The sequence below is a fragment of the Nycticebus coucang genome, chromosome 7 (genome assembly GCF_027406575.1).
Source record: "Nycticebus coucang isolate mNycCou1 chromosome 7, mNycCou1.pri, whole genome shotgun sequence".
NCBI lineage: Eukaryota > Metazoa > Chordata > Mammalia > Primates > Lorisidae > Nycticebus > Nycticebus coucang.
The window spans coordinates 9,251,707-9,275,223 of NC_069786.1; the positions used below are offsets into that span (position 1 = coordinate 9,251,707).

Consider the following 23,517-nt stretch of genomic DNA (forward strand, 5'->3'; position numbering starts at 1 on the left):
TAGCCTGCCAGGAACCAGGCTGCACAGCGTCACCACCTGAGCTCTGTCCCTTCTTTCCTCACACTTGTCTGCCACCCACCTGTCTGTGGAAAACTTATCTTCCATGAAGATAAAGTTTGAGGACTGCTGGATTATTAGATTGAAGTTGTACATTTTTGGCAATGCCATAGGAGTAATATTGTGCTCCTCCCAGGACATGGTATCGATGTACACTGATATGTCTGATTACTGGTCATGTTAGCTTTGATCACTTGGTTTAAGTGGTGTCTTCTTGAAGTTTCATTGATGAATAAGCAGTTCTTATTGTGAGTTTAACCAAATAATAATTTTTCACCAAATGGTGATTTTCTATGTACATCAGTCTTTCTACATGTATTAATTGAAATTCTACTGTAAAAAAAGAACTCTTTCCCACATTCATTTATTTATTCCATTATTTTTGTATCTGTATGGACTCTTAAATATTCCTTGTATTCTATTGGCTATAATCCATTACTATTATTTATTTTTGCTTAAATTGTACCAGATTTGGCTATTGGGAGCTCCCCTGAGCTGACTCCAGTGTCCTTCTTTGCGTCTTTCTTACTGTCTGACATAAGATGCTCTAGACTTATCCTGATGCTTTCTCTGTCCCAGCTATGGAATAAACCATTTTTCTAAGAGCCCTGGCTTGTTTCATTGAAGCCTAGCATTGAGAAAGTGATGTCTAGGCTACAGTCACATTTAACTTAGTTAAATGCAGAACTGGCTGACAAGCAGGGCAGCAGGAGAAGGAGAGGGACAAACTGCAGGGTGGACAGATAGCCTCCAAGTGGGAGGACCCAGAGAGGGAGGGCAGCTTGGCTGCTCAATCCTTGGCCTGGAGCACCTGTGGGAAGCTTGGCCTGGATTCAGCACAGGCAGAGTTTGCCTCTAGGGTGTATACCTGGGGGCTGAAGTTGGGAGGGAGAAGAGGAGTTTTAATTTTTTTAACTGTAAACATCTATTATTTTATTTTATTTATTATTTTTTGGGACAGAGCCTCAAGCTGTCGCCCTGGGTAGAGTGCTATAGCATCACAGCTCACAGCAACCTCCACCTCCTGGGCTTAAGCCATTCTCTTGCCTCAGCCTCCCAAGTAGCTGTGACCACAGGCGCCTGCCACAACGCTCGGCTATCTTTTGGTTGTAGTTGTCATTGTAGTTTGGCAGGCCCGGGCTGGATTTGAACCCACCAGCTCTGGTGTATGTGTCTGGCACCTTAGCCGGAAATAGTAAAAATCAAAGCTGAAAAGGTCTATTTTATAAATTTTACTTTAACAATGTCTATGTTTATTGTTTCCTCTTCTCAAACTGAGGAACAATGGAGGGGACATGGATAGACTGCCCATGAAGTAGGCCGTAACTGCATCACATCCAGGTGCAGTGGGTGGGACCCCGCTGAACTGCAGCTCCCAATCATGACATCCCTGTGGCTGGGAGGGAGAGCAGCTGCAGAGACCACCTAGGCTGGGATTTTCTTTCTTTGTTGTTTTCATTTGGCCAGGGCTAGGTTTGAATCCGCCAACTCTGGTGTATGGGGCCAGTGCCCTACTCCTTTGAGCCACAGGTGCCGCCCTAGTTGGGGATTTTCAAAGTCTCCTGATTGCCACTCACAGCAAAAAAAGTATATACACGTATTTTCACCATGACCTACCTTACAGACACATAATTCAACTTTTTACAGCACAGCATTTGCTCATGTTATGTATGAGGCAGTCTGTGGAAGTCTTTGCTATTGTACAATGGAATGTATTTATTTACTTACACCTTTTAGAATGCATAGCAACATACAATGGAATTTAAATTTAACTCTCTGAGCTACCAGGAGCCACTGAAGTGCTTTGAGTAGGGGAGTGACATGGCCAGATTTGAGTCTATTATCTTGACTTAAGAGATTCCTGAAGCCACAAGGAAACTAGTTGTCCAAATCTGACAGTGTGCAGTGCTTGGAAGACATGCTTTGAGGTGACCCAGGTATCAAACAGAACAGCTGGAGCCTCGGGTGAACCACTGACAGCCGGGAGCCGGTAGAAGCAGGTAGAAGCAGGAAGGCACCTGCACCACTCCCTGGGACCATCCAGTGTTTTTCTAACTGAAAGATTCTGGTGACTGTGATACTGAGAATTCTACATTCCTCCATCTTTTGAGGGGCTGCCACAGGAGAATCCCATCAGGCCTAGCACAGGGCAGATGCTCCAGGCATTCTGAGTAGTTGAGGTGGGGTGTTACATCGACTTGACAGGCAGGGCTTTGAACTACACAGACCTCGGTTCAAATCCTACCTCTTCCATGTGCAAATAAGGTGATTTTGCCCTGGACGACAGTTTTTTCACTGTCAGATGGAGGGGGAGAGGGTGTGTGTGAGCAAGTTAATAATGTAAGGACTTGCTCCAACATGATCTCATATTCTCCTTTTACAGAACGAAGAGGCTGACGTTAGAGAGGTTGGAACTTGCGCAAGGCAGGTCGCAGAACCAGGAGCCAAGGGGTGGTCGCGGACCGCGTGAACCCAACCTCCTCCCGCTACCCTTTCTGGGCCAGGAAGAAAGCCTGGAGCTGGCGCTGCCCCAGCCCGGAATTGCAGGGCAAGGAGAGCCTGGCCGCCGCCCCAACCTGAAACCTGTCAGTCTATTAACCTAGGCCCAGAGGCTAGAGTGCCCAGCGATGAGTCACCCGAACCCGCTGGAGCGGGAGACCCTCCTCCCGGCCCACGCCCGGGCTGAGACCTGGTTGCTGAGCAATAAGACATAACATATATAAATAGATGCAATTTCTTGCTGGAACAGCGAACCCTCTTCTTGGGCTGCTGTCCTTTCTCGCCCCTCCTCTGCTCCCCTCAGACTTGCCCCCAGCCCCCTGCTGCACCCGGTGCAGACAGTTGGAGCCTGAGGTCAGAGTTCCCAGCCCCGCGTGCGTGCAGCCTGCGGTGTGGAAGGCGGCGGGGGCAGCGGCCGCCGGGCTGGACTTTCACCCTCGGCGGGGTTGGGCGAGGGCGGCGGGGCGGGCAGGACTGCCCGGCAGAGATCCGGAGTGCTGAGACTGGAGTGAGGGCAGTTTCCCGGCGGCAGGTGGGGCTCTGCAGCTCTGCACCCCTGACCCCTCTGACAGGGACCGCCCCTCCTCCAACCTGCACTTTGCATCACCTGGTGACTCACTTTAGCTGCACGCGCCTTGCCAGCGTGGCTCCCCCGCTGGGCCTGCTGCCAGCACTTTTGCCCTAAGACTGAACCGCATAGTCACAGCTATTATTTTGGGACTCCTATCAGGGCAGGCACTGAACTTGGGGCTGCATATATATTACCTCATTAATTCTTACAATGACACTGTAATGTAGGTATTTTAAAACCAGTTTTATTGAGGCTTAATTTATATACAGTAAAATTCACCCATTTTAGATGCACAATACAATGAGTTTTGGTGCAAGTACGGGCTTGTAACCACAATGTTCATGACATGGGACATTCCCATCACCCCAGGAAATTCTTGCCTGTCCCTCTGCTGGCAGTCCTCCACCCTTGGCCCTGGCTGTTGATTTTGCCTTTACTGGTGTTTCATATAAATGGAATTTATGTAAGATGTAGCCTTTTGCTTGGCTTTTATTTAGCACAATACTTTTGGAATTCTTTCATGTTATCATTGATTTGCTCCTTGCTTTGCTAACCAGCTGATGAAAATTCTGATTGTTTGAAGCTATTATGAATAAAGCAGCTAGGGACATACATGCACAAGTCTTTGTGTGGACATAGCTTTTCATTTCTCCAAGGGAGTACCTAGCCATGGAATTGCTGTTTTATTAAATGGCTGTTATTATCCCTATTTTATAGATGAAAGATTGAAGCTCACAGAGGTCAGGCAGCTTGTCTGAGCTCACAGAGCTTGGCAGAAATTCAAACCCATATCTGACTTCTACTTCTACACAAGACGGTCACTCATACCAAATAGGTATTTTTGGAGTTGAAGATACTTCTTTGGTAGGTAATTACCACACATGGGATGAATTCAGCCATATTGAGGTTTGCAGCTGGCAGAAGTACCCTGACACTGAGGGCAAGTTGCTCAGCACACCCCGTCCATAGGTCACTGTTTGAGGGCATTTCAGCAAACGACTTCTGGAAGTTTAAGCTGCAGGTCTTTCGGGCTTTTGTTTCTTGAGGTGGTGCTTGTTAGTTAGGTTTCTCCACTGTGAAGTTCCTATTTTCCCTATGTAATTACTAATTTGAGAAGAGAGACTTTCGAGAGTAAGAATCCTGTTCTTGAAGTTTTCATCTACTGGTTCCACCATCCATTGTGAGTTCCCAGCTTCACCATCACTTTCACATTTGGGAGCTCCAGTCTTCTGTTAGGGAGAACTTTCCCCTCTGCCTATGTTAGTATCATTATGTGCTCAAGGATTATTATATTCTGTGGGATATCATCGACTATTATTATTGTTTTCATGTTCAACCCGTCCCAGATTTGGCCAGATGCAGTCTCATTAAACCAACTCCTATGCCCTTATAATAGGCCTCCTTGATTCTCTGGACACTCAAGCTCTTGTATTTCTTCTGCAGCGGTCTTGGTGTGTTTTAGTGAAGAATGGCATTCAGAAACAAAGTCAGGGTGTGAGACAAACTCACTGGTAGGGGAACATCATGACATGTGTCACAGGTTCTAGGCCCCTTCAGATGGCAGGTTTTTAAGGTGTAAAGTGCAAGGCAGGAACTTGAGATTGGATTTGAAAGCTTGGTGACTCAGCATATGAGGCTGAGGACAGAATTTATAAATGCATGGAGCTCAGTCTTTGGTTCTCAGGGTAGTAGAACTAGAGTCAGTTCAACCAGAGCACTCACAAATGCCTCTGTAAATTTCACAAATTTATAAACCTGTGTGTGTGTGACACCTTTCAGTTCTTTTTTCGTTGGTGTGAATTACTTCCATGGCAGAGGACTTGAGAGTCTGGCTCTCCAGGACGGTGGGAGGATCAAGGGCAGTTTGGGGGAGGCACAGAGAGAAAGCCTGGTCTCAGGGCTCCATGTGGTGGACTGTGCTTCTCACAGTGACAGGAAACTACACAGATCTCTCCTTGCATAGACCCTCTGCTGTCCTGAAGGCTGAGAGCTGGTTGGTTTCTCAGAGAGCCAGTGACTGGAGAGAACTCCAGGAATCACAGGTGGTGACTCATAATGTGGGGTCAATCTCAGAATCTGGCTCCTTGAAAATACATGGGGCTTCTGCTCACGTTCAGCAACCTCCATTCTGAAGCGCCCACTGGAGCTATTGGGCTGGAGGTCATGATAGGCCTGCTGTGTGTGGTGGTGGGGACAAGTGCTGTCTGTCACTAGTGGGTCTTACACGCCTCATCCAAATGGCCTCCAATATAGTCCTGGGGACAGAATGTATTTTTCTGTCTTCTAGATGATGTCTGTGCATCAGCCTTAGAGAGGGAAGCTGGCAAGTGGGGGCAGAGGTCTCAGCTGACTCTCATGTTCTTTGCAGCTACCTGGCCTGGAGGCAACAAGGCAGACAGAGCATGAGGCCACAGGGAGCCTTGCTTGAGAGGTTAAGGACCAAAAGTGAGAGATTATTCTGAGATGTGAACGAAAGGAATCAGAGTCCAGGTTCTGTGTGGGCCATGTGGCCTTTATTTTATTCGGGTGCGAGTGGGCTGAATCTGAAAAAGAAGTCAGCACACAAGTTAAGGTGGGGGGGGAGAAATGTAAGAGTTCAGAGGGGTAGGGATTGGCACATTCCTTCCTTCCTGGGCAGGATGTTTTTTCCTGGACTGGATGGTTCTATTTGGGCAGGTCTCTACATTTGGCCCTATCCCTGCTGAGACTGATCTGGAGGGCCTAGGGTGGGTGGCACTGCCACCTCTTGGGACAGAGTCTGCTCTGCTAGGCTTCAGCCAGGCTGGCCTATGATGAAGCAGCGATCCCAGCTCTTGTGACTGGACTTGCAGCAACCAGCTGTGGAAGGAGCTGTGTCATGCGGGGTTCAGGGGTATGAGAAGCCACTCAATGAAGACAACTTTTCTCTCCATTCTGTGGTGTGAACCCCTCAATGGTGCCCTGAGAAGACTCAGCATCCTGCAGACCAGCTCTGAGAGGGGCTTGGGAGGGTTGGAATGAAGGAAACCAGTGGTTTCAAGAATGGCAAGGCTCACGGTGGAGGTAGAACCCCAGGTTCTGGGAGGGGCAGCTGGAGTTGGCAAGATGGGAGTGGCACCCTGGGGCATTAGGCAATCGGGAGGGACCCTGAAACTGCAGGAGGGAGAGCCTGCCAGATGGGCTCTGAGGTCGTGTCTGGCTGTTCTACTAGGTGTCCTCGGAGTCTGGTGACAGCCACCTGACCTTTCTCTGTCACTTTTTCCTCATATGCAAAATAAAATAATTCTGCTGACCTACTTCTGAGGATATTTGTGAAAAACAAAACATGGCAAATTAAACAGGGTGAGGAAGAGGCAAAGAGAAAAGGAAAAAGAGGAACAGGAAGAGAATAAAAAATAATATAAACAGGAGAAGAGAAGAAACAGATAATTCTCATTTTGCTGTCAAGACACATAGGTTGGAAGTGAAGAGTGGTCCCCCAGACCATTGGGGGGGGTGTGTGAAGGAACACTAGGAGGTCCCAGGCAAACAGCTAACTTCTGAAAAAACGGGGTTTCCACTCTTATCAAGTTAAGGTTAAAAAATATATTTTTATTGATACTTGTACATATTTATGGAGTACATGTGATATTGTGATAAATGCATGCAATGTACAATAACCAGAGAATTTAGCATATCCATTACCTCGAACGTTTACCATTTCTTTGTGGTGGGAACTTTTTAAATCTTCTAGCTATTTTGAAATATATATTATTGTTAAATATAGTCACCTTACTGTGCCATTGAACACAAACTTATTCCTTCTAAGTGTATGTTTAGAATTGTATGTATCTCTTTTCATCAGTCGCCTCCAACTTACACACTCTTCGTAGGCCCTGCTAACTATCATTCTACCTCTACGTCTGTGAGATTCAAGTTTTTTAGCTCCACATGTGAGTGGAAGAACATGTAATAATTGTCTTTCTGTGCCTGGCATATTTCACTTAACATAATGCCTTCCAGTTTCATCTGTGTTCCTGCAAAGATAGAATTTCATTGTTTTTTATGGCTGGAAATTACTCCATTGTGTCTAGGTACCACTCTTCTTTACCCATTTATCTGTAGATAGACACTTAGGTGGATTCCTTATCTTTGTGCTGCAATAAGCACAGGGGTGGGAGGGGGCAGGTATCCCTTTGATAGACTGATTTCCTTTCCTTTGGATTAATACCCAGTAGTAAGATTACTAGGTCATACGGTAGTTCTATTTTTTTTGAAAAATAGCCATACTGTTTTCCATAATGGCTGTACTGATTTACTTTCCCAAAATAGTGTATGAGAGTTCCCCTTTCTCCAAATCCTTTTGTTATTTTTGTTATTTTGTGTCTTTTTGATAACAGACATCCTAACAGGGGTGAGGTGGTGTTTCACTGTGGTTTTGACTTGCATTTCCCCAATGATAAGTGATGTTGAACATTCCTTCATATACCTGTTGTTCACTTGTATGTCTTCTTGAGAAATGTCTATTCACATCCTTTGTCCACTTTTTTTTTTTTTTTGTAGAGACAGAGTCTCACTTTATTGCCCTCGGTAGAGTGCCGTGGCGTCACACAGCTCACAGCAACCTCCAACTCCTGGGCTTAAGCGATTCTCTTGCCTCAGCCTCCCGAGTAGCTGGGACTACAGGCGCCCGCCACAACGCCCAGCTATTTTTTGGTTTGCAGTTCAGCCGGGGCCGGGTTTGAACCCACCACCCTCGGTATATGGGGCCGGCACCCTACCGACTGAGCCACAGGCGCCACCCCTTTGTCCACTTTTTAAATGGGATTATTTTTTACTGTTGAGTTCCTTGTATATTCTGGATGTTAGTCCCCTGTCAAACGAATAGTTTCCAAATATTTTCTCCCATTCCACAAGTTGTCTCTTTATTCTCGTTTCCTTTGCTGTAAAGAAGCTTTTTTTGTTGTTGTTTTTTTTTTTTTTGTAGAGACAAGAGTCTCACTTTATGGCCCTCGGTAGAGTGCCATGGCATCACACAGCTCACAGCAACCACCAACTCCTGGGCTTAAGCGATTCTCTTGCCTCAGCCTCCCGAGTAGCTGGGACTACAGGCACCCGCCACAACACCTGGCTATTTTTTTGTTGCAGTTCGGCTGGGGCCGGGTTTGAACCCGCCACCCTCAGTATATGGGGCCAGCGCCTTACCGACTGAGCCACAGGTGCCGCCCTAAAGAAGCTTTTTAGTTTGATACAGCCCCATTTGTATATTTTTGTCGTTTTTGTGTGTGTAATTTGATGTCTCAAAAGTCTATTTTCTACCAGTGAGGCCTAGAGTGCTGTGCATCAGCCTACCTCACAGCAACCTCAAACTCCTGGGTTCAAGCAATCCTCTTGCCTCAGCCTCCTGAGTAGCTGGGACTACAGGAGCTTATCTCAATGCCTGGCTAGTTTTTCTACTTTTAGTAGAGATGGGGTCTTGTTCTTTCCCAGGCTGGTCTTGAACTCCTGAGCTCAAGCAATCCTGCCTCAGCCTCCCAAAGTGCCGACTCATATAATGTAAGGGCCTTTGGGTCTTTTTCCTAAATAGAAGTTCTTCCCTAACAGTAATCCATAATATTCCTTTGCAAAGTGAGCAAAGCAGAGTAATGCTGTGAGAAGAGCTAAAGGAACAGTCATTCCATGCCAAGTGTGTGAGTTTCATTCTCCAGATTTAAGTCAGCATTGGCATTTACGTGGTCCCTCTCATCTTGCCTCAAGCACTCAGGGCAAAAAGAAATCCATCGCATTCTCTAGCAGCCAAGTAGTTGTCAAGAGTTCTAGATCCATTTTATGACTATCTTTTTCTTTTATTAATTTATTTTTAAATAAGCAATATAACTTGGCTCAAAGTTCTGAAGGCTGGGAAGTCCAACATGGAGAGGCTAACTTTGATGAAGGCCTTCTCGCTATGTTATAACATGGTGGAGGGCATCAAATGGAGTTAGAAACATTTTTCATTTAAAAAATTAGAAAAAGTTAAAATTTTAAAAATACACTATTTTGCTACTCAAAATTATGTTTGCAACTATAAGGGAAAAACTACTTACGTATTCTGCATTAAGTGAAAAAAGTGGGATACAAAATAGCATGTATAGGACAGATCACACCTGCCTAAAAGCTATCTAAAAATGTATCTAAAAATAAAAAGCACCATCACAACAACAAAGGTTTCCACATAGAGAAAAAACTGGATGGAAACAAAACTACAGAAGAATGAGACTTTTTTGTTTTTCTTATGTTTTCCATTTCATATTATAAATATATATAACAATGGGAAACATGTAACAAATACAATTTTAAATTAAGAAGTTTAAGTTAGAAGTTAAATTCTAGCAATTGACAGTGAAAGAATTAGAGATGATCAAGCTCACAGAGAATTCAAGACAACCGTCTGTCAGAAATCTTGTCATAAGGCCAATCTTTCTAAACTCAGAAAACTTCATGGGTATTCCAAACAGCAGAAATCCCACAAATGACTTTTCTGTAAGTATGGTGGACTTTAAAAAAATCAGATGTACTCATGTTTTGCCTCATGTAACAGTAAAGTGGGTCTCCACCCCCAACTGCCCTGGGAATGACATTTATATACAGGCTATCCCTTTGGTCAGCTCTGGTTCCCCAAGTCCTGCCTCTCCAAGTGATTTTCATGGCAGACAAACTGGCTGCTGTGCAACAGCCATCCATCCTTCATTCCCCTTGTAACCTACTCTGCTTCTGCTCAGATATGGCCAGGCAGCATGCCCAGCCCCAGGAGTGGATCTTGTGTGGGCAGAATGCATCATGGTGACCCCAACTCCTAGGCAGCCATAGCCATGCAACCCAGCTGCAGCCAACAAGATGCTATTAGGAGTCCATTCAGCAACCAATGACACCTGCTTACCTCTCTCATGCAAAAGTACAGAGCCAAATGGTCCAGACTGGAGAGGGAATTCTGCTCCCAGAGCCACCATTCCTGTGTGGGGACGCATGTCCTCCCTCTCTAAGACAGTCTGCAGGTACTCTTAACATGGAGGAAGGGATGAATACAGAAGATAAATAAGTGGTCTCTTAAGGAAGAAATCTCTCAATGAAGATTCTTGGATGGATACTTCATGAATCTCTCTTTTGCCAGTACTTAGTTAACTGGCCGTGTTTAGCTACATGGAAGGTTGGGAAACAAACTTTTTATTATGGGGGTCCCATGTGCTCAGCTAAAATCTTATTCCAATGGAAAGAGGAGGATGAACTTGGGGGCACATTTACCAGCTACTGCTGTCAAAAACAAACAAACAAACAAAAAAAAACCAAACAGCTTTGTTGCAAAAAGAAAAGGAGCAGTTTGCTGGGGGAGTGTCGGGGTGGAAGCTAATGGGAAAGACTGTCCTTAATGCAAAGAGTCCTGAACATACCTAGCCCCAGGTCTTGGTTTCTAATATGATTCTCCAATAAAAGGAAACAGGGACTCTTGGAGATATGACTGATTCCAGGACTGGGGCAGGAGACACTCCAGATGAACTTAGAGCATTGGTGCCAGAAGGTTAGGAAGTACCTGGAAAAAGAAAATTAAAACCCCAAAATGACTGGCATGTGTTAAAGGAACAAAAGAGCCAACTGAAAAAGCTCCTAATGACCAAATGAGGAATAAATGGAGCAAAAAAATAATGTAGCATTAGATTAATACCCAAAGTACAAAATATGTATCTGTCAATCTCTACTGACATAAAATAAATAACTGAATAAGAAACTAAATGAGGGAGAAGTGACAAATGTTCTGTGCATAAATTCCAGTGAATTTACATAGACTTTGCACTCAAGCACCACTCCTCACTCCTTACGTGTGGGCTGTGCTTAGGTCTTCCTTACAGAGTACAGTACAGGAAGAAGGAAAAAGAGCCACTTTACAATAGAGCAAGCTGACAAAATCCACCTCAGTTAGCTGATCAAGGTCACTACCAACAGTCATAAATCACACAGATAGCACGTACCTGCTATGGTTTGAATGCGTCCCCCAAAGTTCATATGCTGGAAACCTGATGCCCAATGCTGAACTGTTTAGGTCATGACCTCATGAATGGATCCATGTCTCAGGAATGACAAGGGTAAGTTGCCTCTCCACCAGGTGCCAAACCCTCAGTCTTAGACTTCCCAGCCTCCAGAACTGTGAGAAATAAATTTCTGTTCTTTATAAACTGTCTAGTCTGTGGTATTTTTTTTTTTCCTTTTCTTTTTTGAGAGTCTCACCTTTTCACCCAGCATAGAGTGCTCCGGCCTCAGTCTAGCTTGTAGCAACCTCACGCTCCCGGGCTCAATCAGTCCTCCTGCCTCAGCCTTCCAAGTAGCTAAGACTATGCTACTACACCTAGATAATTTTTTTATTTTTAGTACAGATAGAGTCTTGCTTTGCTCAGGCTGGTCTTGAACTCTGGAACTCCTCCACCTCAGCCTCCAAAATTGCTAGGATTACAGGCGTGAGCCACTGTGCCTGGCCAAGTCTGTGGTATTCTGTTATAGCAACACAAAATGGACTAAGGCAGTGGCCTTGATAGGATGTGATGCAAATGGCACTTCTGTGATCTTCCCCAAAACCCTAACTTCAGTCTCGTTATGAGAAAAACATTAAGACAAATCACAATTGGAGAATCCGATACATAACACCTGACCAGCTTTACTTAGAACTGCCATGATCATCAAAAACAAAGTAAGTCATAGCCGAAAGGACGCTAAGGAGACATGATGAGTAAATGTAGCCTGGTATCCTGGATGGAATACAGCAAGAGAAGGACTTCAGGTAAGATAGAGGAAATGTGAAAAAACTATGGACTTTAGTCAGTCATCAATCATGTATCGATATTGGTTCACTAACTGTGACAATGTAGGATATTAAAAACAGGGGAAACAGGATGTGAAGGTATACGGCAGCGGTTCTCAACCTGTGGGTCATGACCCCTTTATAACAATGAAAATACATCGTGGCATTAGGAAGGTTGAGAATCACTGGTATATGGGAACTCTCTGAACTATCTCTTAATTCTTCTGTAAATCTAAAACTGTTCTTGGCTGGGCTGTTCTTGGCTTAGCACAGTGGTGATGGTGCCAGCCACATCCACCGAGTTTGGCGGGTTTGAACCTGGCCCAGGCCAGCTAAACAATAATGACAGCTGCGACAATAGCCCGGCGTTGTGGAGGGTGCCTGTAGTCCTAGCTACCTGGGTGGCTGAGGCAAGACAATTGCTTGAGGCCAGGAGTTTGAGGTTGCTGTGAGCTGTGATGCCATAACACTCTACAGAGGGCGACACAGTAAGACTGTTGTCTCAAAAAAACAAAAAACAAAAAACAAAAAAACTGTTCTAAAGATGGGTTCATAGGCATGCTCCTGTACTGTAATCCCAGTTACTCAGGAAGATTGCTTGATCCCAGGAGCTTAAATCCAGCCTAGGTTATGTAGTAAGACCCTGTCTCTTAACAAAAAAGCTATTCTAAAATAGTATGTATTTTTTTTTTTAAAAGAGAGACCTAGAGAGGGGAAGATCTCCCATTCTTTCCTGTGTGGGAGGTCATGTTTGGAACTGAGGTGACCATCTTTTGACTCCAGAGATGCTTATTCATAGCTCTAACTAACCGTGGACCTATCTACTGGATTTCTGTTACACGAGAAAATAAATCTCACTGTTTCAGCTGTTTTGGGTCGAATGTTCATCACAGTAGAATGCATCCCAACCCACAGTCTTCATATCCTTTTCATGGCCACAGCTCTGGGGCTCTGGCATGGCTTCATCCCCTGACCTGGCTCTTAGGCCTTGTCCAGTGCCCTTCCTTCTTGATCTCCTGGTGGCTCTCCTCCTTCCCTGCCTTCACCCCCTGCCTATATCTCTCTCAACACCCTATGGCTAGCAACTCTCATCATTCCCAAGCAGGGCATATTCCCTCACATTTGTAAATGTGTGCATGCTTGACTTCTTCTTGGAAGGCCCATTCTTCCATCCTTATCTTTCCCAGAAATTACCACCATCCAAGTTTCAGCTCATGATGCACAGCAGGCAGGATTCAACGACATCCCTCAAGATCCCTGCCCACAAGTATACACAGCCTACATAACCCTTGACATTGTGAATATAATAGATTTTACTCCTGTGATTAGGTTATGCTATACGACACAGTTGACGTTAGGAATAGATTTTGGGGCATGTGCCTGATCTAATTATATTAACTCTTTAAAATCAGAAAGTTTTTCTCTGGCTGGTAGCAAAAAAGGAAGTAAGTGGGCGGTGCCTGTGGCTCAGTGAGTAGGGTGCTGGCCCCATATAATGAGGTTGGCAGGTTCCAACCTGGCCCCAGCCAAACTGCAACAACAACAACAAAATAGCTGGGCACTGTATAGGGCGCCTGTAGTCCCAGCTACTCGGAAGGCTGAGGCAAAAGAATCGCCTAAGCCCAAGTGCTGGAAATTGCTGCGAGCTGTGACGCCATAGTACTCTACTGAGGGTGACAAAGTGAGACTCTGTCTAACAAAAAAAAAAAAAAAAAAAAGGAAATAAGACAGAGATTTTTATGTTGGGGGGGCTTGACATGTATGAAATTCTCTGTTGCAAGCTTTAAGGGTAGGGGACTCATGTGGCAAGGAATGTGGCCCCTCTATCAAAGCCTAAAGCACGCCTAAGAGATGGAAGAGATGGGGACCTCAATCCTCCAACTACAAGGAATCGAATTCTGCAACAGTAACATAAGCTTGGAAATGGATCTTTCTCAGGGCCTCTAACTGACGCCTTGATTTCAGCCTTGTGATACCCTGAGTATAGACTCCAGTCTTGCCCTTGTGCAAATATCTAATCTACGGAATTGGCGCTATTTTAAGTCATTAAGTCTGGTTCTTTTTTTTTTTTTTTTTGTAGAGACAGAGTCTCACTTTATTGCCCTTGGTAGAGTGCCGTGGCATCACACAGCTCACAGCAACCTCCAACTCCTGGGCTTAGGCGATTCTCCCGCCTCGGCCTCCTGAGTAGCTGGGACTACAGACGCCCGCCACAACACCCAGCTATTTTTTTGTTGCAGTTTGGCTGGGGCTGGGTTTGAACCCGCCACCCTCGGTATATGGGGCCGGTGCCCTGCTCACTGAGCCACAGGCGCCACCCTAAGTCTGGTTCTTATGCAGCAATAGAAAAGGAACACCATGCCTCCTTTCTGAAGTCATCTCTCACTTCCCCAGGCACACCTGTGATATCTTCCTCTCCACTGCTGTGGCATGTGATACACATTCCTGTTTCACTGGGATTCCTGTGAAAATCCCTCTGTGCTATAATTGCCTGTTTACTTGTTTGCCCTCCTCACAAGATTCTGAGCTCCCAGTAAGTGGGAATGCCATTTTATTACTGCAATCCCAGGCACAGTGGATGGCAAAATATATTCACTGAATGATAGTTTTATCAATAAAAAATCCTAAGATCACTAATTTATAATTATGTATACTTAAAAAAAAAAAAACAAGGACACTGGAGATTTAATAACTAAGCAAGAGGAAAAGTCACCAATATAAAAAGTCAAAAAGAAAAAAATAGCTACTATAAACATACATACACATATGGTGTTTCTAAGGATCCCAGAAGTGAAAGAAGTCCCCAGGTACATAGGTGAGGGAAGGGAATGGAGGAGTGAGCAGAGGTATGAGGAAAAATCTATTTCTAGATTACTTTCAAAACAAACAAGTAGTTATTGAATGCCTGCTATGTGGTCAGGCCAGGAATTATGGAGAACAAGGTAGACGTTTAAGATTTAAATGCTATTCTCAAGATTCTGAGACTCTGCTCTTATAGCATATAGGTCTTCGAATATTAGACTCAAAAGAAGTCTTAAGACCTTGAGATTTACGTGTATGTAAGCTTAAAAGTCCTAAACTTCTTACACAAGTGAGAGCAAATTGATTCTCCATTTAGCTATTTTTAAGGTGTGCAGCCTTGCTCCTGTGTCTCTGACATCTTTGCTAATAGGCCTGTAATAAAAATTCCTGGAAGGAGATCCCGATATTTCGATATTACACACCACTGTCTCCCTTATTCCCTGTCCCCCAGACGCCAGCTCCCTTGATTGGCAGGGGACAGGGCCCCCAAATTAGGGCAGGTCCATACCTCTGGGCCACCGTGGGCGCGCTCCTTCCTTCTCACTTCAAATGCTGGAGTGTAAATGTGGTCTGGAATACCAAAGGAAAGGGGTGGGGTCCAGAATGTTCTCAGACACCAAGCAGACATTGAATAGGGAAAAATGGGATGGGAAATTGCAAGGAGTATTCAAGGAAAGGCCAAGAAATGGGGTGTTTCCTGGGCCAGAATAGCCCTGGGTAAAAATGTTGGATTACAAGTTACACCTCAGAGGGCCTCTCAAGCTAGCCTGATTAATTAGCATTTTATCCTTGGGCAATGGGGAGCACAAGAAGGATTCATGAAAGAGAATGGGGTTTACACTCTGCCAGTAGTTTTGTGGGGTTGGATATCAACTCACCTGTCAGGGCTGAGTTTTCCACGTCTGTTAGACTGAACAGTAATACTTGCCGGACCAACCAATGCATACAACCATTGATCGATGGTGATATGAATAAGAGAAAACAAATAAAATTTAGCCTGGTGGCGTTTTAAGATTTAGTGGCAAACTTAAAGTACTTTCCAAAATCCTTTAGGAAAATATTCTGAAACTTGATTCGCAAACTAAGAGGCTTTCCGCCTTGCACACGACTCGCCAAGGATTCAGCGTCGCTGCCTCTCCTTGTTCTGCCACCCTAGGGTTCTGCCCGCCACCCAAGCGGGAAAGCCTCCCCAGGATCTGCTCGGCCCTCTGGGACCTAACAACTCCCTAGGCACGCGAATACCCAGGTGCTTGAACGCCGAGCACTCGGAACCGCGAGGCTGCCGGGAACCACAGGCGGCGCCGGCGCAGTCGCCGAGCCTGGACTGGGAATCCCCGCGCCGCTCTGAGGGCGGGGGTCGGGCGCGTGCGTGGGCGCAGAGGACCACTGCGCAGGCGCCGACACGCTTCCCCCGGCCGGGCTCGCTCCCGCGGCGGGTTCCGTTCCCGGCGGGCGCAGGGGCGCGCGCACGAGCGAGCGGCCGTGACGTGAGCCGCGCTACGCCCAGCGTCACAGGTCTGTGTGTAGTGGCGGCGGAGCCAGGCGAGGGTGGTGCGGCCGCGGGGCTCAGCATTCGGGGGTCGTACGGCCCACGGTGGCGGCGAAAAGGACAACGGCCCGGACGCCCGGCTCCCTCATCCGCGGAATCGCCGCTCCCACCCCTTCTCTGGTCTTCGGCGGCGCCGGCCCGTGGCTTCCTCCTTTCCTGTCCAGCTCCCCGCGGGCCTCTGACTGCCCGGGCGAGAAGCACCGAGGGGCGCCAAGAGGACCCGGCCAGCAGCGACGGGCCACGCGCCCATCACCCCGCCCGGCCTGGGCCCCATGTGGAGGGACGGGCCTGCCCCCTCGGCCTGTGACTGATTTCCTCGCGCGCCCCTCCGGCCCCCGGGGACCCAGCGGCCTCCCCGGATTGGGGGCCAGGGTGACAAGCCGCGCGGGGGCGGAGGGGCGGGCTCGGCGTCCCCTCCACGGGCCTGCGGCTCTCTACTCCCCGGTGGAACAGCCGGTAGGTGCGTGTCTGTGTGGGTGTGGGGGGTGGGGGCTGGAGGCGGCCTGTGCGCTGCTTCTGAGGCAGGGATTTTGCTAGGTTATTGCCCAGCTCCTGGACGGTGGACCTCGGCTGCGGCATCCGGTCCTGAAGCTCAGGTCGGCGAGAAGTAGGCAGCTGGGCTCTGTGGCTGTCAGATATGTGCTCTGCAGGGATTTTATGAAGAAGGTTGCCGCTGGTCCTTGGGACGAGGCAGGAATATTTCCCTTTCTCTCTTTACGGAATATTCAGCTAGCATTTACTGCGCTTTTACTCTTTTCCTGTGCAGTCTCTCATTCCATCTTCCCAGCCCAGAGAGGAGGATGTTACGTTATCTCCCCATTTTACACAAGGAAAGTTGAGGCTCAGAGAGCTTTTAGGACGTTTGCCCAAGGTCATGCCGCTAGTAAGCCTGGATTCGAATATGTAGATGTCTTTCTGTAGGACTGTATTTCTCCACCTTGCAAAAATAAGTGAGGAAAATGAGACTAGCTGGACACTTTCTTCTTGGGAGTACAATCTAAACGCATAAGTAAGTACAGTTCACTTTTCCCTTAACATAGGCTGGTTGCTGTGTCTTGCTGCACCTAGTCAAGTCATTTTCTTGGCTCTTTAAACAAATTATCTATGAAAGATAGGTCCAGGTACCTTTAGGTAGTAGGACTGGACAGAAAACATTTCTCCTCTTGCAAAAAAGAAGAAATATATTTGGTAAAACTGCATATTATTTGAAAAGTTACAGTTTTGGTATTGCAGTTTGTTCTTGATGCATACAGGGAACTTGCAGTTGGGTTATTTGCTTGAGATTTCCTTATTGCAAAATTTGTTGCTGGAGTCTGTGGCAGTGTCAACACACTTAGTAATTTATGCGTTGTCTTATGCAATATTTCTGAGCTCAATGTCAAAATTTATGTGTAGAATATGTAGAAAGTTACCTTTGATGACGTGATTTTTTTCACTTATGTGGAGTGCTGCTAATCAGTGTTTATAAGCTAACTGAATATTCTCATTATAGTATTGGCCTGTATTATCTTTTAAACTATGATTATTGAAAAAATAAAGAGCCAGAGCACTTTGCAGAAGAGAACGCTGGTGTATTTTCTTTTGAGTAGTTGAAATTTCACATATAGTTGGAATTGTTTAAGAGATCTATTGATGCCCACCTTTAGTACTCTGTTATTTTGCTAGTATAGTATTGTCAGGTTGAAGAAAATTTGTAGCTGAATGTCTTTGTAACATCTGTGCAGAGACCAGTAACAGTTATTCACAGATTGATTTGTTGTTTGGATAGAATATGTTGACTCTTGTTCAATTATGTTGAGTATGTTATCACTATAGAAACATTTTGAAGGCATATTCTCCATGTGTTTGGAGAAAACTAGCTGTTAAAGGCTTATCTTAAATAATTGAATTACATTATAGATTGAATCTTTAAAGCAGTGATTTAGATGGAGCTTTTGTTTCTAGTTTATTGCTACCAGAGGGGTAAACTATGTTTAATGGGCGCCATACTAAAATGAAGTCTTGTTTGCTACTCTGTGTTTCCTACAGCTTTGGTGTCAGGTTGATTTTTTTCCCCCCTTGTAGAATTGGAGCTCTCTAGCCCTCACCCCCACTTTTTATAAGGAAGCAAAATTTGAAGGGTACACAAAATTTGTAATAGTAAACGCTCACATGATGACTCTTTAGATGCAACATTTATTGATATCTTGCTATATTTACTTTGTAAATATACAAAGGGTGCCAAAAATGTATTCATATTTTCAGAAAGGAAAAAACTGTATTAAAATTTTAATATTTAGTATATACCACTAACATTTTTTGTCTTGTATATTGTATCTTGTATCTCTTGTAATTACAGAAGTCAAATGTGACTTGAGTATTACAATTTTAATACAGTTTTTTCCCTTAAAATTTGTATATATTTGTATGTACAGGTACACCTCGGGGATAGTGCAGATTCATTTCTAGACACCACCGTAAAGGGAATGAAGTGAGGCGTACTAATTTTTAGATTTCTAGTACATATAAAATTATGTTTGTATTAATACCATGGTCTCCTAAGTGTGCAATAGCATTATGTCTAAAAAAAGAGTATATACCTTAATTTAAAAATACCTTATTGTTAAAAAATGCTAATGATTATCTGAGCCTGTAGTGAATTGTCATCTTTTCACTGGTAAAGTGTCTTGCCTCCATGAAGATTGATGGCTGCTGACCGATCAGGGTGGTGAGGGAGGCGGTGGAAATTTCTTAAAATAAAACAACAAACATGTTTGCCACATTGATTGACTCTTCCTTTCACAAGAGATTTCTCTGTAGCATGCATTGCTGTTTTGATAGCATTTTACCTGTGGTAAGAACTTCTTTCAAAATTGGACTCAGTCCTCTCAAACCCTATGTGCTTATTGTCGACTAAGTTCATGCAATATCCCAAGCCATCTGTTACCCATTCAACAATGTTCACAGTCTTAACCAGAAGGATATTCCATCTCAGGAAACTTTCTTGGCCAATAAACAACTCCTCATCCATTCAAGTTTTATCATGAGATTGCAGCAATTCAGTCACACCGTCAGGCTCCACTCCTAATTCTAGTTCTCTTGCCTTTCCACCATGTCTGCAGTTACTTCCTTCACTGAAGTCTTAAACCCCTCAGAGTCATCCATGAGAGTTGGAATCAGCTTCTTCCAAACTCCTGTTGAAATGTTGATATTTTGATCCACTCCCATGAATCACAAGTGTTCTTAATGGCATCTAGAATGGTGAATCCTTCCCAGAAGGATTTCAATTTGCTTTGCCCAGATCCAACAGAAGAATCAGCTGTCTATGGCAGCTTTAGTTTTACAAAATGTTACTTCTTAAGTAGGAAGAACTGAAAGTTAAAGTGACTCCTGGATTCATGGGTTGTGTCAGCGGACACAAAAATATTAACCTTGTATATCTCTATCTGACCATATGCACTGTCAATGAGCAGCAATATTTTGAAAGGAATCTTTTCTTCTGAGCAGGAGCTCTCAATAGTATGCTTAAAATACTCAGTATGTAAACCATGCTGTAATGTCATTATGTCACCTCTTTGCCTTTTGGTTAAGATCAAATGTAAAGTGTCATTTACAAGAACTTCAATATTGTGAAATAAGGACAGATCTGGCAAGTCTGTAACTAAAAAAACTATTAAACAATGGTAAGAGAAGTTAAAGAAGACCTATAAATTGAGAGAAATACCATGTTAATGGATTGGAAGGTTCACTACAATTGATAAACAAATTCAGTGAAGTCTTAGTAAATATCCTGAAAGCCTATTTTGTAAAAACTGAAAAGCTGTTTGCACAATTTATATGGAAATGTAACAGACATAGGAATTCCAAAACAACTTTAAAGAAGAAAGCTAGATAACTTCAAATTATCTAACTTCAAAACTTATTATAACGCTCTAATAGTCAAGACTGTGGTTTTGACATCAAGAAAGATAAATGGTTAATGGAATAGAACAGTTATCTAGAAACAGTTACTCGATTTAAAAAAAAAATTTTTTTTTTGAGACAGAGTCTCACTATGTCCCCCCGGGTAGAGTGCTGTGGTGTCACAGTTCACAGCAACCTCAAACTCTTGGGCTTAGACGATTTTCTTGCCTCAATCTCCCAAGTAGGTAGGACTACAGCTGCTCGCCACCATGCTGGGCTATATATATATTTTTTTTGATTGTAGTTGTCCTTGTTGTTTGGCAGGCCCGGGCTGGATTTGAACCTGCCAGCTCCATTGTATGTGGCTTTTGCCCTAGTCCCTGAGCTTCAGGTGCCAAGCCAAATTACTTGATTTTTTAAAAAGATATTAGGGTTATTAATGGACTGGGATAATATTTTCCATAGCTGGTGGTAGAACAAGTGGATACCTCAGTCCCTACCTTATAACATATAAACATTAACTCAGAATGAATCATAGACTTGAATATAAAAGCTTAAAAAGGGGGGAAAAATCTTGCTGACCTTGAGCTTTACAAATATGTCTTTCATTTTTTTTTTTTTTGCAGTTTTTGGCTGGGGCCAGGCTTGAGCCCTCCACCTCTGGTATGTGGGGCCTGCGCCCCACTCCTTGAGCCACAGGCACTGCCCTGTCTTTTTATTTTTTAAATGATGTGTTCTGAAGATCAAGATTTTGGTTGTCAGAAGATACCATTCAAGCAATGAGAACTCAAGTCATAGACTAGGAGAAAATATGTATAAAAAACATACCTGAAAAAGTATTTATATCTAGAATATGTAAAGTATTCTTAAAACCCAAGAAAAAAAAGACAAACAATCTGATAAAGAAATGAGCAAAAGATATGAACATACATTTCACCAAAAAGGCAAACGGATGACAACTAAGTATGTGAAAAATGTTCATTATCATTAGTCATTATGGAAATGTAAATCAAAACCATAGGCTAGCCATCCAAGTGTTGACAGGGAAGCTGTGCAGCTAAGATGCTCACATGCTACACTGTTGAGAATGCCAAATGGCACAACCACTTTTGAAAAAGTTTGAAGTTTTTTACAAAACTAAGCATAGTCTTACCATATATGATACAGCAGTCATGCTGCTTGGTATTTACCCAAACTAGTTAAAAACTTTCATTCATCCACATAAAAACCTGAACACAGATGTTTATAGCAGTTTTATCCATAATTGCCCAAATTTGGAAACGACCAAAATGTTCTTCATTAGGTGAATGGATAAATAAAACTGACACATCCATAAATGGGTTATTATTTAGAAAAATAAAAAGAAATGAGTTACGAAGCCATGGAAAGATACGGAAGAACCTTTATTACATATTACTAAGTGAAAGAAGCCAATGTTCAACTACATAACATTTAAGAAAAGGCAAAACTTTGGAGACAGTAAAAAGACCAATGGCTGCTAGACATTCAGGAGGAAGGCGGACAGGACCAACAGGAGGACCACAAGATTTTTAGAGCAGTGAAATCACTGTATGAGACTGTAATGATGGATGCAAATTCTTTGTATTTCATTTGTCAAACTCACAGAATGTATAATGCACAGTGAGCTCTAATGTACTTTAGTTTATAATAATGTATCAATATTTGCTTATCACTTGTAAGAAATGTACCACACTAATGGAAGATGTTAATAATAGTGGAAAATAGAAGGGTTAAGAGAGTAAGAAGATATATGGGAACTCTATACTTTCCACTCAGTTTTTCTATAAACCTAAAACTGCTGCTCAAAAAGAAAAAAAAAAGGAAAAGAATTCCTTCCTTTCACTCCCCTCCCACCCCCCCAGAAAGAAGCCACAATAAGATTCCAGAAGACTGGCTGGCTGAAGTGTTGGCAATGATGTTGTACAGCTAAAACATCACACACTTCTTGCAACAATGTCAGTTTTTTTTTTTGAGAGACAGGGTCTCCCTGTGTTGTCTAGGCTGATCTCAAACTCCTGAGCTCAAGGGATGACATTTTTTTTTTTTTGTAGAGACAGAGTCACTGTACTGCCCTTGGGTAGAATGCCGTGGCGTCACACAGCTCACAGCAACCTCTAATTCTTGGGCTTACACGATTCTCTTGCCTCCGCCTCCCGAGCAGCTGGGACTACAGGCGCCTGCCACAACGCCCAGCTATTTTTTTGTTGCAGTTTGGCCGGGGCCGGGTTTGAACCCGCCACCCTCGGTATATGGGGCCGGCGCCCTACTCACTGAGCCACAGGCGCCGCCCAGGGGATGACATTTTTTAAAAAAGTCTAGCATATGTCTTAGCCATTGCACTCCTAGGTATTTATTTAAGAAAAATGAAAGCATATATCCCAATAAATACTTGTACATAAATGTTCTTACAAGATTTATTTGTATTGGCCCTAAACTGGAAGATGTCTGCCACCAGGTAGATGGTTAATTAAATTGTGGTATATCCATGCAATAGAATAAACAATATTCTGTAATAAACTATAGATACATGTGACAATATGATTGAATCTCAAAGTAATTACACTGGCTGAAAGAAGCAGACTGCCTTCCTAAAAGATCAGGCATATATTGTATGACTCCATTTATATAAAATTCTAGAAAATGCAAACAAATTTAAGGTGATAAAAGCAGATCATTGGTTACCTAGGAAAAATGGCTAGAGGCAAGATAGCAATGGATTGAAAAAGGCCTATGCAGACTTTTGGAGGTGATAGATATGTTCGCTATTTTGAGAAGGGTGATGCACTAAGGTGTACACTAAAATACACTAAGAGTCTTCAGAAAGTTCATAGAAAATGCATATTACAAAAATCCTATGCATGGGTTTCAGTTTTTTTTTTAACTAGAATAAATTCACTGTTGTAACATGTCTCAAGAGGATCTAGTTTGAGGCCCCAGGAAGGATAAGACATCAGTTTGAAAAGAGCTATCAGATCAACATAAATTTTACTAAAATTGAAGCCAGTGAAAAGATGAAATTCATGGTGAAGCTTAAGTGAAAGAATGATGAAATCGTTGATGCTTTACAAAAAGTTTACTGGGAAAATACCTCAAGGAAATCAGTAGTTTACAAATGAATAATAACTTGTTTTAAGAACAGTCAAGTCAGTGTTGAAGGTAAAGCCTACAGCGACAGATCTTCCGCATCAATTTGTGGAGAAAAAAGTTCATCTTGTTTGTGTCCTAATTGAAAAGGACACACAGTTAATAGTACAGAATGATAGCCAACACTGTGGACATCTCAAGTGGTTCACCTGACACAATTCTGACTGAAAAATTAAAGTGCAGGATATTTTCCACTTGATGGGTGCC

General features: G+C 43.7%; 1 protein-coding gene and 1 long non-coding RNA gene across 3 annotated transcripts in view; one reads left to right on the top strand and one right to left on the bottom strand.

Moving 5' to 3' along the window:
* Positions 1–7,899: 7,899 nt before the first annotated feature.
* LOC128590745 (uncharacterized) lies at positions 7,900–15,983 on the bottom strand. Its single transcript, XR_008381328.1, has 3 exons — positions 15,593–15,983; positions 11,089–11,261; positions 7,900–10,652 (listed from the first exon to the last, which is right to left on the bottom strand). It is a non-coding gene; the product is annotated as an uncharacterized LOC128590745 (long non-coding RNA).
* A 241-nt stretch (positions 15,984–16,224) lies between these two features.
* Positions 16,225–23,517, top strand: part of MAP3K2 (mitogen-activated protein kinase kinase kinase 2) — an 88,071-nt gene continuing 80,778 nt past the window's right edge. For both annotated transcript variants that reach the window (XM_053596426.1, XM_053596425.1), the window contains exon 1: positions 16,225–16,723. The gene's annotated coding sequence lies outside the window, so the exon portion shown is untranslated. The remainder of the gene's footprint in view (positions 16,724–23,517) is intronic.